The sequence below is a fragment of the Haemaphysalis longicornis genome, unplaced genomic scaffold (genome assembly GCF_048455015.1).
Source record: "Haemaphysalis longicornis isolate Haplotype H1 unplaced genomic scaffold, Haemaphysalis longicornis Haplotype H1 scaffold_3, whole genome shotgun sequence".
Lineage (NCBI taxonomy): Eukaryota > Metazoa > Arthropoda > Arachnida > Ixodida > Ixodidae > Haemaphysalis > Haemaphysalis longicornis.
Genome location: NW_027526335.1, coordinates 20,292,147 through 20,306,290, shown reverse-complemented (window position 1 = coordinate 20,306,290; position 14,144 = coordinate 20,292,147). Strand labels below are relative to the sequence as shown.

The 14,144-nt window shown below is 47.3% G+C and overlaps 1 long non-coding RNA gene across 1 annotated transcript in view; it reads left to right on the top strand.

Annotated features, from left to right (window-relative positions):
• Positions 1 to 944: 944 nt before the first annotated feature.
• Positions 945 to 14,144, top strand: part of LOC144174092 (uncharacterized) — a 200,040-nt gene continuing 186,840 nt past the window's right edge. Inside the window, exon 1 of the long non-coding RNA XR_013323427.1 lies at positions 945 to 1,570. This is a non-coding gene — a long non-coding RNA (uncharacterized LOC144174092). The remainder of the gene's footprint in view (positions 1,571 to 14,144) is intronic.

Sequence of the window (14,144 nt, the reverse complement as noted above, 5' to 3'; positions counted from 1 at the left end):
AGGGCAACGCAAGCGGGTCACATTTAAGGCATCCTGGACTGAGGATGCCTCTCACCGGGTGGGCGCCCTAACATCGCGCTTGCTGTCTTGAATAAAGTTTATTCAGTGCATGCATCACTGGCATCCCAGAATCTTTTTTTGTGCAGAAACAGCCTTGCGGTGAAACGTCCTGGTGGCTAACTCGCTGATATGTCCACGCACCGAAAGTCTGTGAAAGCATAACCCAATACAAACGCGTTATTCTATTACTTATGTTCCGTACATTTTGGATTTTATTGCAATTGATTGTTTTGTTTTATTAAACTATTCGTTGTGACAATTTTTATTTGAGAAATTGGAGGCAGTGAAGTCATTGTTTTACAGCGGAGCTGTATATCGCTCGTTCGTATGCATTTTTTTCTTGCCGTGATATGGTAGCAGGAATAAGTGCAGCAAATTTCTCCGTATCTCGGCACACGGGCATTCTTGTGTTTTGTCGCCGTCAGAAAACGGCCGCAGTGGCCGGGCTCAAATAGGCGTCCTTGGGATGAGCAGCACCCACTGAGGTACTACCGCGGGTTAACCCCTGAACCTAATAACACTGCTCAATTGCAATTATTCGTCAGTTCCACAAGTTGTTTGGTGCTGCATCTCTATCGGTAAGCATCGGGCACGACAGCTTTCACCAGCAGGAAGCAATGTCATTTTTTTTTGTTCCGTCGTCCTCCGTCACTGCAATAGGCGTTTTCCCAAACGCTGGCCAACAGCCGTCCGTTTGTTCTTCTTTCCGACGAGAAGGCGGTTGCTGTGTTCGGTAACTGTAATGACTTGCAATACTTGCAATGCTTTTAAGAAGCAAGCGCTCGCGAGCTGCCTGCGACAACACCGGCAATACCATGACACGGTGAGTTGCGTTATCTGTCCAACGCCGGTGCTAGTGCGCCGCCGGCCGCGCGAAGACGCCTCGTCACGTGTGTCCAGACAGCCAGTTAGTTGCCTTTGATTTCAGACGGTGCTTCTGCTGCAGTACGTCTGGGACACTCGGATAACCCTCGCTCCCGTGCTTGGATTTCGCGACGTTTTAAAAACGGAGTTGCCTGCGTGGAAATGCGATGTAAATTGTTGGACATACCTTCGTCGATGTGTGTGCGATATCTGCGGATATATCTAGCAGTGACAGCGTCGTGGTTCCGACAGTTTCCTCTGGACTAAACTATTATCTGTTGTTGCCGCTGCGCAGTTTCCGTCGGTATTCACTGCCCTCTGAACTGCGGTGAAAATGACTTTCCTGATGTTTCGAGCCTTCAAAAGGTTACAACTGGTCAGGTTTGCCGTTTCCAAACCAGGTGTTCGTGGGAAAATTGACCACAACAAAAAGTTTCCGCGTCAGGGACTTCAGTGCGGGCAAGGTTAGGTTTGTTTTTGTGTCAGTCAGGTGACGGAGGAGACTGCAGGCGAGGAGCAGCGTAGAGGACATGCTCCTAGGACTTGTGCGTTGACTAATGATGATGATGATACAAGCAGTTTCCCACGGAAGTTGTGTGCCGCCGGCTGGCTCGAAGCATGGATCATCATGGAACCAAGATTACCGGTAAGCTTTATATTTTAACCGTCATTTTTCCCTGAATTAAAACAGTGGGTAATCCGCTAATGGGAAATTAATAATAGCCACAGCAGATGCGGCAAGCGGGATAAGAAAATAGCAAGGTTTATCTGGGCGCACTTTGCACACCTTGTTCGCTTCGTATTTCGTGACTGCGTTTGTGAATTACCCTACCACATATCGGCAAATAGCAATGTCAACACTTCGTAAGTTCTCGCAATTGACCTTTTCCACTCAAAGAACAGCGCTAGTAGCGGCGAACATGCAAATCAAATTTGGTGGCTTTTTCGGCCACGATTTCCAGTGACGCTCTTGCCCAATACTGCTAATCGCGGGGTGTGCCCGTAGTAATAGCTAAGAGGCTCGCTTTGCACGAACAACGCGCTTCGCTTTTTTTAACTTCATGCGCAGACGTAGCTCTTTGCGTGCGCTCTTGGCGAAGTTTAGCACGTCTGCCACTACCAATCATTGGCCGTGCAATGACTTAGCGCTTTTGCAGTGGCCAGCGAATGCCAACCAGAATTTTTGTGAAGTTTGCCCCGGCGCGCCAATGGTATCCGCAAAAACCGGCAATTGCGATAAGAGCTAGCCACCAAAAGTAATGGCGGTGCCTGCTAACGCATGCGCAGATAAAGTTCGTGGAAAAGGTCCATTGCAGTGCAGCCCTGTGTTTTTTCGCTATTTGAAATCCGGTTACTACGGTCGAGAATGGTTCGTGTAAACCCTCGCCAAAACTTCTACATACGCAGGTATACGGAACATATATATCTTGTGAACTATAGTGATAACGCCGGTGACGCCTGGCCATGGCGAAGCTGGGCTTTGAGTGCAACGTCATTTCGCCGGGTGAAGTGCTTCGTGAGCGGCACGCAGACGCTTCGTCACTGATGTCCAGACACCCGTCCGCTTTGCATTCCTTCGTTTAGAGGCTGCTACATTTTTAGGAGCACAGCTTCGCGAACGCGAACGCTGTTGCACGAAGGCTTTTAAAGATGACAGTCCTTCCTGGGCTACTTAAAGGGACAGACAACCGATTTTTGTCGAGTATAGATTCTCTATCCCAAATTAAAAGGCATCACTTAAAGCACCTTGACGAGAAACGGTTTTGCTGATAACGCCCTAGAACTTTTTAAATCGAAATTTTTAGATCTACGAGCCGTATGTGACCCTCCCAAAAATAATGCTGGCAACCATGACTTAGAGTAGCTCGGCAGCATACTATTGTCTGTATGCGCAATGAAAAACGATATTTAAATACTTGTCCCCAGCTATAAAAGTTTGAATCGCAAGGCTTTCCTGTTCCTTTATGTTTTTTTTTTAATACAACGGTCTATTTAGCACGAATGCGCCATCTGTTGGGATAGACGATAGGTTGAATCTGGCTTCACGTTGTGGAGGTTCTCCGCGAGCACGACGTTCTTTTTTTTTTTTAAGCTACCGTTGGCGTATTCGAAAACTGGAATCAAATGTTTTGGCAGAACAAACGCCCATGACTCAGGCAGAATCGTCAAAGCTCCTTTACTGGGTCTGTTTACTGAACGCTGCCGTTGATTCTGGGCATGGAGGTTCAGTTAGACACACTGAGAGCAACCCAGCCACGGCGGGCGGCGTGTCTTTTAAAATTTTTCAAAATAACGTTTAAAAATACATATACAATTTAACCTTGTACAAACACTTGTGTTAAAAGGTTTCAATATGTAAATAAACGTTTCAGCAGTTACAGTAGCAGCTAGGTTTGCAGGTCACGTGACAGGGACACATATTGTAGTGTCAAGTTTCGACACTGCGAACCACCGCCGTTTCGATTTCAGGAAGTTTGCTGCCAAATTAAAATTATTTCCGCCAATTTGTTTAGAAATTGCTTGTAGTTATCCGGCTATATAAAACGCTGGCTTTGATATGAGGTAGAGAACAAATACGCGACAAAAAACGGTTGTCCATCCCTTTAAACTCGAAAATATTGCTGTCTGTCTGTCTGTCTGTCTGTCTGTCTGCGAGTGCTGAGGGCGACTGGTGAGCGTGAGCGTCAGTGAGTGTTTAAGGAAGAATCTATTTTTTTAGTGAGCGCGATTGAGTGGCGTCCAGATTTGCCGAGGTGTGAGGTGAACACGCTCGATGAATGGGCGGCGCGATTACAAGCTATCCTCCACATGAGCGCTACTTCATGACGGCTGCTATTTAAAATTACGTGTACACCTTCAACAGACTATCCCTGCCCCCGGCCAGTCCGTAACTGCCCTCAGTGGCCAGGGCTGCTTCAGTGAGTCTTTGGACAACCGATCACTCAATGGAGTCAATGCTTCCACCCCAGCACCGCACATGCACCACCTCACTTATCTCATCAACCTGCAAAGACCAGCACCAACAGTCATGTGATGATTTACCAGCTCTTCGCTTCTGAGCCTGTGCTCCTGTAAGGCTGCCTACTCGTGGAGTCGCATAGCGGCACAACTTGTTGCGATTCGCGGGGCACCGTCCTCCTTCGGCCATATCCGCGGCAGACGTGTCCGCGTACGTACGGTTTCATCGGCAGCCACGCGGGTAGCCCTGACCCCATTTTCTTGCATCGGTGGTATATCAACTCCTTTACGCCGTGCCGTTTCTGATACGACTACAACGTACTTGTCAAGGCGCTCGTCAAGCTCAAGTTCTTGCATGCTCAGCCTCTTGCAAGCTCAACCCCTTGCGTCAAGCTCCACCCCTTCAGCAACTAGCGCACCCCTTCTTGAAGCTTGGAACTTTAAAAGAACATTGCCCCAGAACCATGCCTTCACAGAACTTCCGTGTGTATCTAGTGTACAGTCGGCCTTGACGGCCATGGAAGATTCATTTCTCCGGAGAATCTCTTCGGGGACGGTGCTTCCGACAGCAGCCTCCGGTAGCTTCCCGATTTAGCCGGAGGTGACGGCATGGCTTTTGACCGTTCGGTGTGGTCCAGTCACGTGGCTTTGACCCGATCCTTGTTAGTTAGGTCTCCGCTCAATGAACTTGTATGATACTGCCATATTGAGTCCTACACTCCACACCTTCGGGAATGACGGTCCCCTGCAGTCCCTCGAGCAGCCCACCGTGCGGGGGTTTCGGTCGTCACAACCAGCCACGCTTCACTTTTTTTTTTCTCGTAAATTTGTTTACATTGGATGCCATTTTGTGCAGTGGAACTTTTCCTCAGACACACAAAAAAGGAATGAAATTGCTGGATTTTTTCTCTCAACGTAACCACCTGCTTCCAGAAAAAAATCCGTTCATGCGCCTGTATGCATGTGTGAGTAATCTTGCAGGAATCTCGCACTAATCATACTCTGTGATTTAAAAAAATAGCAATGAACGGCTCACCGTGGATCCTGGCCTACTGTCAATACAGTGTCCCTCCCTATAACTGGGGTTACTGACACGGAGTAAGCAAAATGTACCTGCAGTAAGAATCGTTATTCCGTGCTCGCATGAACCATCGGTGTAAAAGCCTCGATACTCCCTGATATCATTTATTTTCTTCCCCCAACGGCTGGAACTGTTCAAAATTAAAAGCGCAGGATTCGTCCGGGTCATCTCAGTGGCAGCCGCGAGAGGCAGCTATTCTATAGGAAGCAAAGCAAAAGGAATTTGCCACACTCTGTGTCCTTGTCTCAGCTTCGTCGCACAATAACTCAATACTGTTTGCGGGCGTGTGTGGGCGCACGTCCATTCGACTCCCCAATCTTTCGTAATACTCTACCGCGAAACCAAGCCAACAGCCAACAAACCACCCAACCAACCAACCAGTTTTCATTTATTATATATGTATATATAAATATAAGACAGGCGTACTTGTTCATGAAAAAAAAAAAAAAAAGCACCGAAGGAGGCTCTGTACAAGTTTACGCTGAGCCCACGGGATGCTGAGTCTGGCCCTAAATGGCGTCACCTCGCCCTGTATCGACCACCTGGGCGAGCGAAATATTTCATTGTGCAACGGCCGCTGGGGAGCTTTCTGTGGACCTTGGCGTGTCGAATCGGATTGTGCGACCGGCGTGGGGCCCTTCCTTCGGCGTCCAACGTTGGTCGCGGTGTTCCCTCCTTTTCGGGTTGCTCTTTTTCTGTGCCCGTAGTTCCCTTAATGCCGAAGCCTTATACCTTGCTCCGGCAAATCCGGATTTGTGTCGAGACGTTGGCGGATGCGAGGTGGCTGAAGTGGCTGCTCGGCTCACTAATATTCCGGCTAAGGTATCACCAACTGTTCTACCTATGTTTTTCTGTCACAGCGTAAAAAGGACGAGTAATAGCTGCACTGAAATGGTTCTACGCTGCACGACAGCAAAAATGCTGGGTTCTCACCATCAATGTTTTTTAAGTGGTAAAGGGAAGACCTAGAGCTGGAGAAGAGCTTTGAAAAGGAAAAATACCCCAATCAACTCAAAACGCACTTATGCGGCTTCAAGTCAAAGTTGGTTTTCCCAAAAGCACCGTGGTTCAAAGAAAATTCAGAATCATTAATAACTTTCCTTTCAGCTGCCCGAACGAGCTGTCTTTTTTTTTGGGGGGGGGGGAGGGGGGGAGGCGTATGACTGCACTTAGAGGGGGGGGGGGGGGGGAGTGGGCGTGGGGAGGGGGTATGCGCCATCTTCATTTAATGAGTCTCATTTTATATTGAGTAGCAGCGAGATCACAGAATATCGGCGGATCTAGAGAAATTTGAATGCTTAATAACTGAGCGATGAAATACAAGCTGATGTCATTTTATTCAATGTGACTTCGTCGACTGTTCCACCGAAATAAATTAAAATTGATGCTTCAGGCAAGAAAATTTTTCGAAAAGGAACAAGATTGCGTCTCTTAAAAGCTCTATAAAGCCATAAAAAGTAGATGAACAAAAATCCAGTCATTAAATTGCTTGCATCCCCCTCCCTTTAAAAAAATTTAAAAGAATCCTTCTTTTAAATATTTGATGATGCGAAGAAATGGGATATCACTCTTGGTTTCCTTCGGTACCCTCCTAGCGGGAGACGCACATGAAAAGTTTAAAAAGCGATACCTTAATCATGCACCAACATGTTAAATGCGCTCTTCATGATTCTAAAACCATTGACGTCACACAAACTCGTTAAAAACAGGTTTTAGACGTTAGAAAAGAGTCAGCGTAACACCAGTGCTTTTGCTCGCGGATTAATTAAAGATGCAAGTACCAAACCAGAGAGCTTGCTTTGAAAGAGCTACAAGCGCTTATTATAAGTGCGGGTAATTAATACGTCTCTCATTATTTATCCACTCTTCATTAAAAGGATCCGCAAATGATTCTTAATGAGGACTGTTCGTCCAAGTGCGCAAGATAACACCGGGATGAGTGGTAGCCGTTAATAATGACCTCAAAAATTCTACTCTGCTTTCCGCGGAACAGTTACGAGATCCAGGACCAAATTACCTTGCACATGATACAAACAATGATGGTGCCCCTCCACGATGAAGTTTCTCCGTCGAAGTTTTTGTCTGTTCGTTTTCTTCTAGGCCGTTTTTCTTCTTTCATAAACTTCGTTATCGGAGAGACTCATGTTTCCGCGCGCTTGAGAAACCTCATTGTATCGATGCACGCGGTTTTTTATTATTCCGGGCTACGTAAATATCGACAACTCTATATATATATATATATATATATATATATATATATATATATATATATATATATATATATATATACAGCAACAAAGTTTTCCTGGACGCCGGTAGAATATACACAAAAATGGTTTCGACCACGGTAAAAAAAGAGAACAGATTTAATAACGTTTCGGCCGAGGGACCGGCCTTCGTGATATATATATATATATATATATATATATATATATATATATATATATCGCCTCTTACTCGCCTGCTTATCCCCGTAACAATATATATATATATATATATATATAGCGAATCACAATAGGAAATGACAGAAATAAGGGTTGGCAGTCAAGAAAACCTCGGAAAGCAAAGGGGAGAATGTGGTGGGTCATTCAAACAGATAAACAATTTGAAAAAAAAGAAAGAAAGTGGAGAAAAAATGCCCGCCAGGTGGGATCCGAACCCACGACCTCCAGAATACCGGTCTGGTGCGATGACCACTACGCCACCGGCGGGGCTATTTATCCCCTCCACTTTCTGGGGTATTTATGTTCAGGTATTTTTGTTTCCTGCGCTTGGGGTGGTAGCCAGCGCCACTAGGACTACTCGGGGTGAAGGGGACCTTCTTTTTAACCCCCGGGCCGTGACTCGAGTGTCTACGACATGTCGAGAGTGGTCGACCAGCGTTGAACCCTCTTAAGATCCCTATGGCACCAAGACTGCCAGAACAGAGGCATGTAGCGAATCAGAAATGGGAAATGAGGGATAAGAATATATATATATATATGGGACGAGGACTTTCGTGAGAACACACATCAAAGATGCAGTCCTTATTGCCAGTGCTATTCGGCTACTTGGGCTACTTGAAGGGGCTACTTGAAATGGCGCTGGCTACCACCCCCAAGTGCAGGAAACAAAAAATACCTTAACATAAATACCCGAGAAAGTGGTGGGGAAACAGCCCCGCCGGTAGCGTAGTGGTTATCGCACCAGACCGGTATTCTGGAGGTCGTGGGTTCGGATCCCACCCGGCGGGAATTTTTTCACCACTTTCTTTCTGACTCAAAAAATTCATCTGTTTTTATGACCCACCACAACCTCCCCTTTGCTTTCCGAGGTTTTCTTGACTGCCAACCCTTATTTTCTGTCTTATTTTCACCGAGCTCCTCATTTCCCATTTTCTGATTCGCTGTATGCATGTATGCATGCATGCATGCATGCATGCATGTATGTATGTATGTATGTATGTATGTATGTATGTATGTATGTATGTATGTATGTATGTATGTATGTAAAAAGAAGATTTGCAGTCAAGGAAACCTCGGAAAGCAAAGGGGAGGATGTGGTAGGTCAATGAAACAAATAAACAATTTGGAAAGAAAGAAAGAAAGTGGAGAAAAAATGCCCGTCAGGTGGGATCCAAACCCACAACCTCCAGAATACCGGTCTGGTGCGATAACCACCACGCTACCGGCGGGGCGATTTTCCCCTCCACTTTCTGGGGTATGTATGTATGTATGTATGTATGTATGTATGTATGCATGCATGTATGTATGTATGTATGTATGTATGTATGTATGTATGTATGTATGTATGTATGTATGTATGTATGTATGTATGTATGTATGTATGTATGTACGTACGTACATACATACATACATACATACATACATACATACATACATACATACATACATACATACATACATACATACATACATACATACATACATACATACATACATACATACATACATACATACATACATGCATGCATACACACATAACTCTCAAAACAATTTATCCCTGCACCACAATTCATATCGGTCTCCACTCACCCGCTTTTCCCGCAGTTCTATACAAACCAAATTACTGCCGCTCTTAATTTGCACCGGCCTCCATGCTGATGCAGCGTTGTGGTCTTCTTCCCTCTTGCTATTGGGTCATCCTCGGGTTCTCCGAGGCGGTCAGTATTTCTCCCCTCGCTATACATGCGAAGCACGAAACATGGCGTGAGGCACCAAACACGACTTTCTTGCTTAAGACCTTGTGCCCTGCCGAGCACACAGGTGTAAGAGAAGCTCGGTGTGTCGCAATAAGACGCGCTATTCATCCCTCCTGATCTAATAAACCTACAAAAGCTTCCCCCAACGCCAAGGATCCTCTGGCGCTGACGTTCCTCTGGTGCCGTCGACCTCTCCCTCTGCCTGGTTTAGTCTCGAGCAGCAGGCGGGTGGGTGCACTCAAAACGGCAGACGCCCGAAATGCGGCCGAGAGAACGAAAAGATCGACGACTTTTGAGAGCTCCGCTTTCAACCAGCGCCGTAATTAAATTGAGGAGGAACAAGGACTTTGCTTGCACTTTTTGTTATCAGTTGCGCTACCGCATTTTCCGACCGGTCGTCTCGAATAGGGGCTATTGTTATTTTAATGCTTTGTAGATAGAGCACAGGCGAGTTGGACTGCTCTTTCTGAAATACGAATATTTATTCGTTACATCATTGGAAGAATGGACAACCCCGCCCCCTCACTTGGACGCCGCGAGCACGATCCTTTCTTTGTGGGAGTTCGTGCGAGCGGCAGACCTGACCGGACGACTCTGACGGCCGCCCCACTCCCTTTCCCTTCTCCCCTCTTCCCCAACTAGGCTACCAAGCCCCCCGTATCGTTAATAAAGTTTCATTCATTCATTTTCATTTCGTTCCAGTGTTCATTTACGTTTACCGCGGTTTTCTAGCCATTTACGATAAGTTCTCCTTCCCGACGATTGTTTCTTTTTGTGTTCCAACGCTGCGACCAGTGCCCCCCCCCCCCTCCCCCCGCGTTCCCTAAAAATTCACGCATCTCCACGCAGTGAATCATGACGAGTGGGCGAAGCACTGGGGATCGTTCTTACCGTAAATCACCCGCGGCATTGCCAACTCACGCATGTAAATGAGTGAAAACGCGTGTGTACAGTATATACAATTCCAATCCAATCAAATCCCATACAATTCAATTAAATTCAATTCAATCGAATCGAATCCAACTCAATCCATTCTGCGTTCACGGACGCCAAGCCCCGGACAAAGCGAGGTCCTAAGGGGCTTCGCCCCTAAAAACACAATTTGCAAGCAAACTAATTTCTCGGCGTGGTGGTTTGGTGGGCACACAGACCGCAACAAGGCCTATAACGCAGGAGGTAAAGCACAAACGCAGCAGACCCAAGAGAAGGAATGAAAAGGTCCATCTTGTTGGTTAGGCCTAATTCTATGCCGCCACTTGAGTGAGAACTCCTCCAGCGCGCATGGTCGTCCAGCGAGAGTTTCTATCGACGGGGACGCCTCGACTCACCCGACACTTTATGCTTTCTCTGTCTCTCTCCCCTCCTCTCCCTTTCTCGGTGGGGCTCAACGGGTTTATTGTGACGATTGAATTGGGCGCGCCTCGCAGCTCCGCTTTTATTTTTGGCGCCCGTCGCTTCTCTGCGAGCTGCAGTTTATGGCACGTGGTCGAAATAAGGGTTGGAGGAGGTAGACGAAGCGAAGGAAGGAGGGGGGGGGTGCAAGAGCGGCGAAAGTTGGCGCTGTTGTATGCCGTGGCTTTGGAGTCGTAAATGCGTACACAAAGAGAGGGCCAAGGCATTGTCGGTCGGCGTTGTTGTTTTACGTCGGCCACGCCCGAAGGATGGAGCTTATAGCGCGTGGCCCTCTAAGCCAAAGCAGCTGTCAGCGAGGCGTTGTGTTTATGACCTCTGGCGGCACAAGACGAGGCCTTTGTGGCCCGCTTTTCTCGACTTCGCCATTGTAGGCCTGCGGTGGTTAACGTTTTTGTTGTTGCTCTCATCCCGAGTTCTGTGGATGAGTTTAGTGGTAATTGTCGTCCAATGGGGGAACGTTATTTCTTTTTATTGTAGCGCTGCCTACTCACGGTCCGCAGGATCAAGTGGTTTGGTGAATCGAAGAACGAATTGAGCTGGGGCTGTTTCAAGAGATATCTGGGTGAGGTAGAGAAAGAAGAGGTCTTGATGGTAAGCCATCTTCCGTATATGGTCATGTAAAATCGATCAAGACTCAAGAAAAAGGGATGCCAATTCAACGTTGCCCACCGATGTGCTGTCGGGGAATAGGAATAGTGAGCCTACTGTTATGAATGAGGTTCAGGGCTGTTGTTTCGCTCATGGCAGCTATATAATTCTCACGCATGCGAAGTAAACAGAATGCATCCGATTTGTTTATTCATGCGCCTATATTGATTTATTCCTAAATTGGGAAAACCGAGCCCGCAATGTTAAGTGATTTTCTTCGCACATGGGTCAATAGGGTGATGTTAATCCCGGAAGTGTGACAGCCCGCCTTAATGGTGTGAATTTAGTATGCAAAGAGACTGCTGGCTGCCAGTCCAGGTGCGGGACGGAAGCTTGCGGCGGCGACGGCGTGGGCAGTCCGCATCATTCATGATGAATGGCTTCGCCTCTGACTGGTCACCCTAGGACTGGGTCCGGGGAAAGCTAGCGCCACCCTGTGCGCGACGACGGGATCGATAACCGGTGGTTCGATCGGCCAAACGAACTTCCACCGGTCCCTTTCATTCAATAAGGCTATCGATTCACAATACGCGCCATCAGCGAAACGAAACACCACCGGCGGTCAATGTGTGGCCTACGAGTGATGATCGTAAAAGGTTCGCGTCGCCAGAGTGAAAGTTTTATACCGCTCTTTGCAGACCGGCCAATATCATAAGGCCTGCCATGCTGCACGACGAGCCCTCTACGTTCGGTGCATAAGTGTAGCATGGGCGTAAGGGAAAAGTAGACTAACTGCCTCTCCTACACTACTAACTTCCGCCTACTAACTACACTGCGCAACTAACACAGCGAAAAGTGGACTAGCACACGCACGCGCGCACGTGCACACACGCAAACACACACACAAACACACACACAAACACGCACGCAGACACACACACACGCACATGCACAGTGTGTCAGTAAGTCAGTCAGTCTGTCTCTCTCGCTCTCCTGCCCTCAATTTCTCTCTCTCTCTCTCTCTCTCGCGCGCGCGCACACACACGCAGCCAGTAATTCTACAAAACCAAAAAGTGCTATGCATGTATAGAAACAAAAATCATCGTAGAATACTTTTGTTTCTAATCTTTCCGTCTTATGATGGAGGCGAATGACGCAAACTTGCGTGCGTTCAGTATTTCGGCGCAAGTTAAAAACCTTCAAGTGGTCAGAACTGGCCGGAAAGCCTACCCTGTACATCACGCTGGTAGCCGTGGCGTAGTTTCGGGGCGTAAAGCGACAAATTGAATTGAATTTAGACAAAAAAATAACCCCTCTGTAAAAGTTTTTCCATGATTAGTCGATATATTATTCGCATTTTTTTCAGCAATTCATTTCGGGGATCACTTCTCAAAATTTTCACCATAACCGCATCGTCATTCAGTCGCTCCCCTAATACATTTTGCAGTGTTCTCGGCAACCCGTAGCAATCGCGCTTAGACGTGTGCTGCGAAGTCCACCAATTTGTTTCCTTTAATCGATTTGCCTTCTTAGATGCTGCTTTCCCTCACCCTTTGTATTTCTGTGATAGAAAACAGCTGTCCAAGTCTCCGAGAATCTATTTTCCTAGCCGCTGCCCCTTTCAAAGACTCCTTGTCCCGGCGTCGTGTTGCGGCAATTGGAGCACTGCGGAGAAACTCGCTTTCAACCTCTTTTGCGCGCTTCTTGACGCTGTACTCACAACAAATACCCCGCGGTGAAAACAGCGGGCCCTAGCAAGAGTTGTAACAGAAGCGGTGGCCAGTCTTCTGTGTTTTCAGCCGGTCCCACCGGTGTGTCCACGCAAAAAGGCATCGTCAAGTTGACGTACGGCGGTGCGTATACCTCTTTTGCGGTCCCTTTCCCGACATTGGCGTTGGTGAAGCCCGTACACGGGGATTTTGCTGGGGCTTCAGCGCGGATATTGCCGGCAGCGCAGATATTGTCCAGAACGCTCGACCGGCAAAAAAAAAAAAAAAAAGGGGGGGGGGGGGGGGGGGAAGATTTCTTTTTGCCGCGGGCTGCTGATCTTCGCCTCTCGTTTCCGACTACCCGGACGGGCCGTGTTTTTTGTGGAGAACGAAATCGGAAGAGCGTAGCACGTTCTCTATAGCTTTTTCCTCCGTCTGGCGTCGAGTGGATACGGAGCAAAGCTGGGGCGTCAGGTTCTTTTTTTTTTATTATTTATTTCCTATGCCTTAGAGTTATGTTGTTTGAAGAATGGTTTCTAGGCGGTTATATTTTGTGGGCCGCGCTCTCTTCGGAGCCAGAGCAGTTTCATGCCGAGTCGGGCCATGCGTGTTCAATTCTTGGTCACGGCTGACGCCGGTGAGAGGATTAAAGTAAAAGTGCCAGCGCACCCATTTATGGCGACTTTTTCTCGCCGGGAACCGAGCCGTGTCAGATAGGCGCGCGCAGAAATCCGCACTATGGTTTAACGTTTCCACCGGCAGCAAGCTGCTTTTCGCGAAATCCTCTCCACCCACATTTTTAGCTGACTAGCGCCAAGCGAAGAGACATACTTGCAACTAATTTTTTTTCTCTCTATAAGCAATATGTCGTCCAGCTGCGCCCAACGTACCACCTATGAAATACCAAGCGCGACAACAATTAGATGAACCGACTTCTGCTTCTACTCCTTTAAAAGCAACTTTTTGTAACCTGAGACGAATTTTCAGTTCTGTGGGTTGTGACTGACTCCATAAAACAAGCTGTAAATAATGAATCAACGAAGAATACCTAATTTTTGCATCATTTTTAAGGTTGGAAAAACGAACCAGATGGGTTACGTGCGCGTGCCTATTAAAGAGCGTGGGAGGAGCGTAGTTTGCTAAAGTCTCTGCGAACAATCCGCATTGCTTCGTTTCTGGCTAGCGGGTGCGTATCGCTACTCCGAACGAGTAAGTTACTGCGGCCGGCACCAAGCAATGAGGCGTTAAATAAGCAAACAAACAGGAAAAA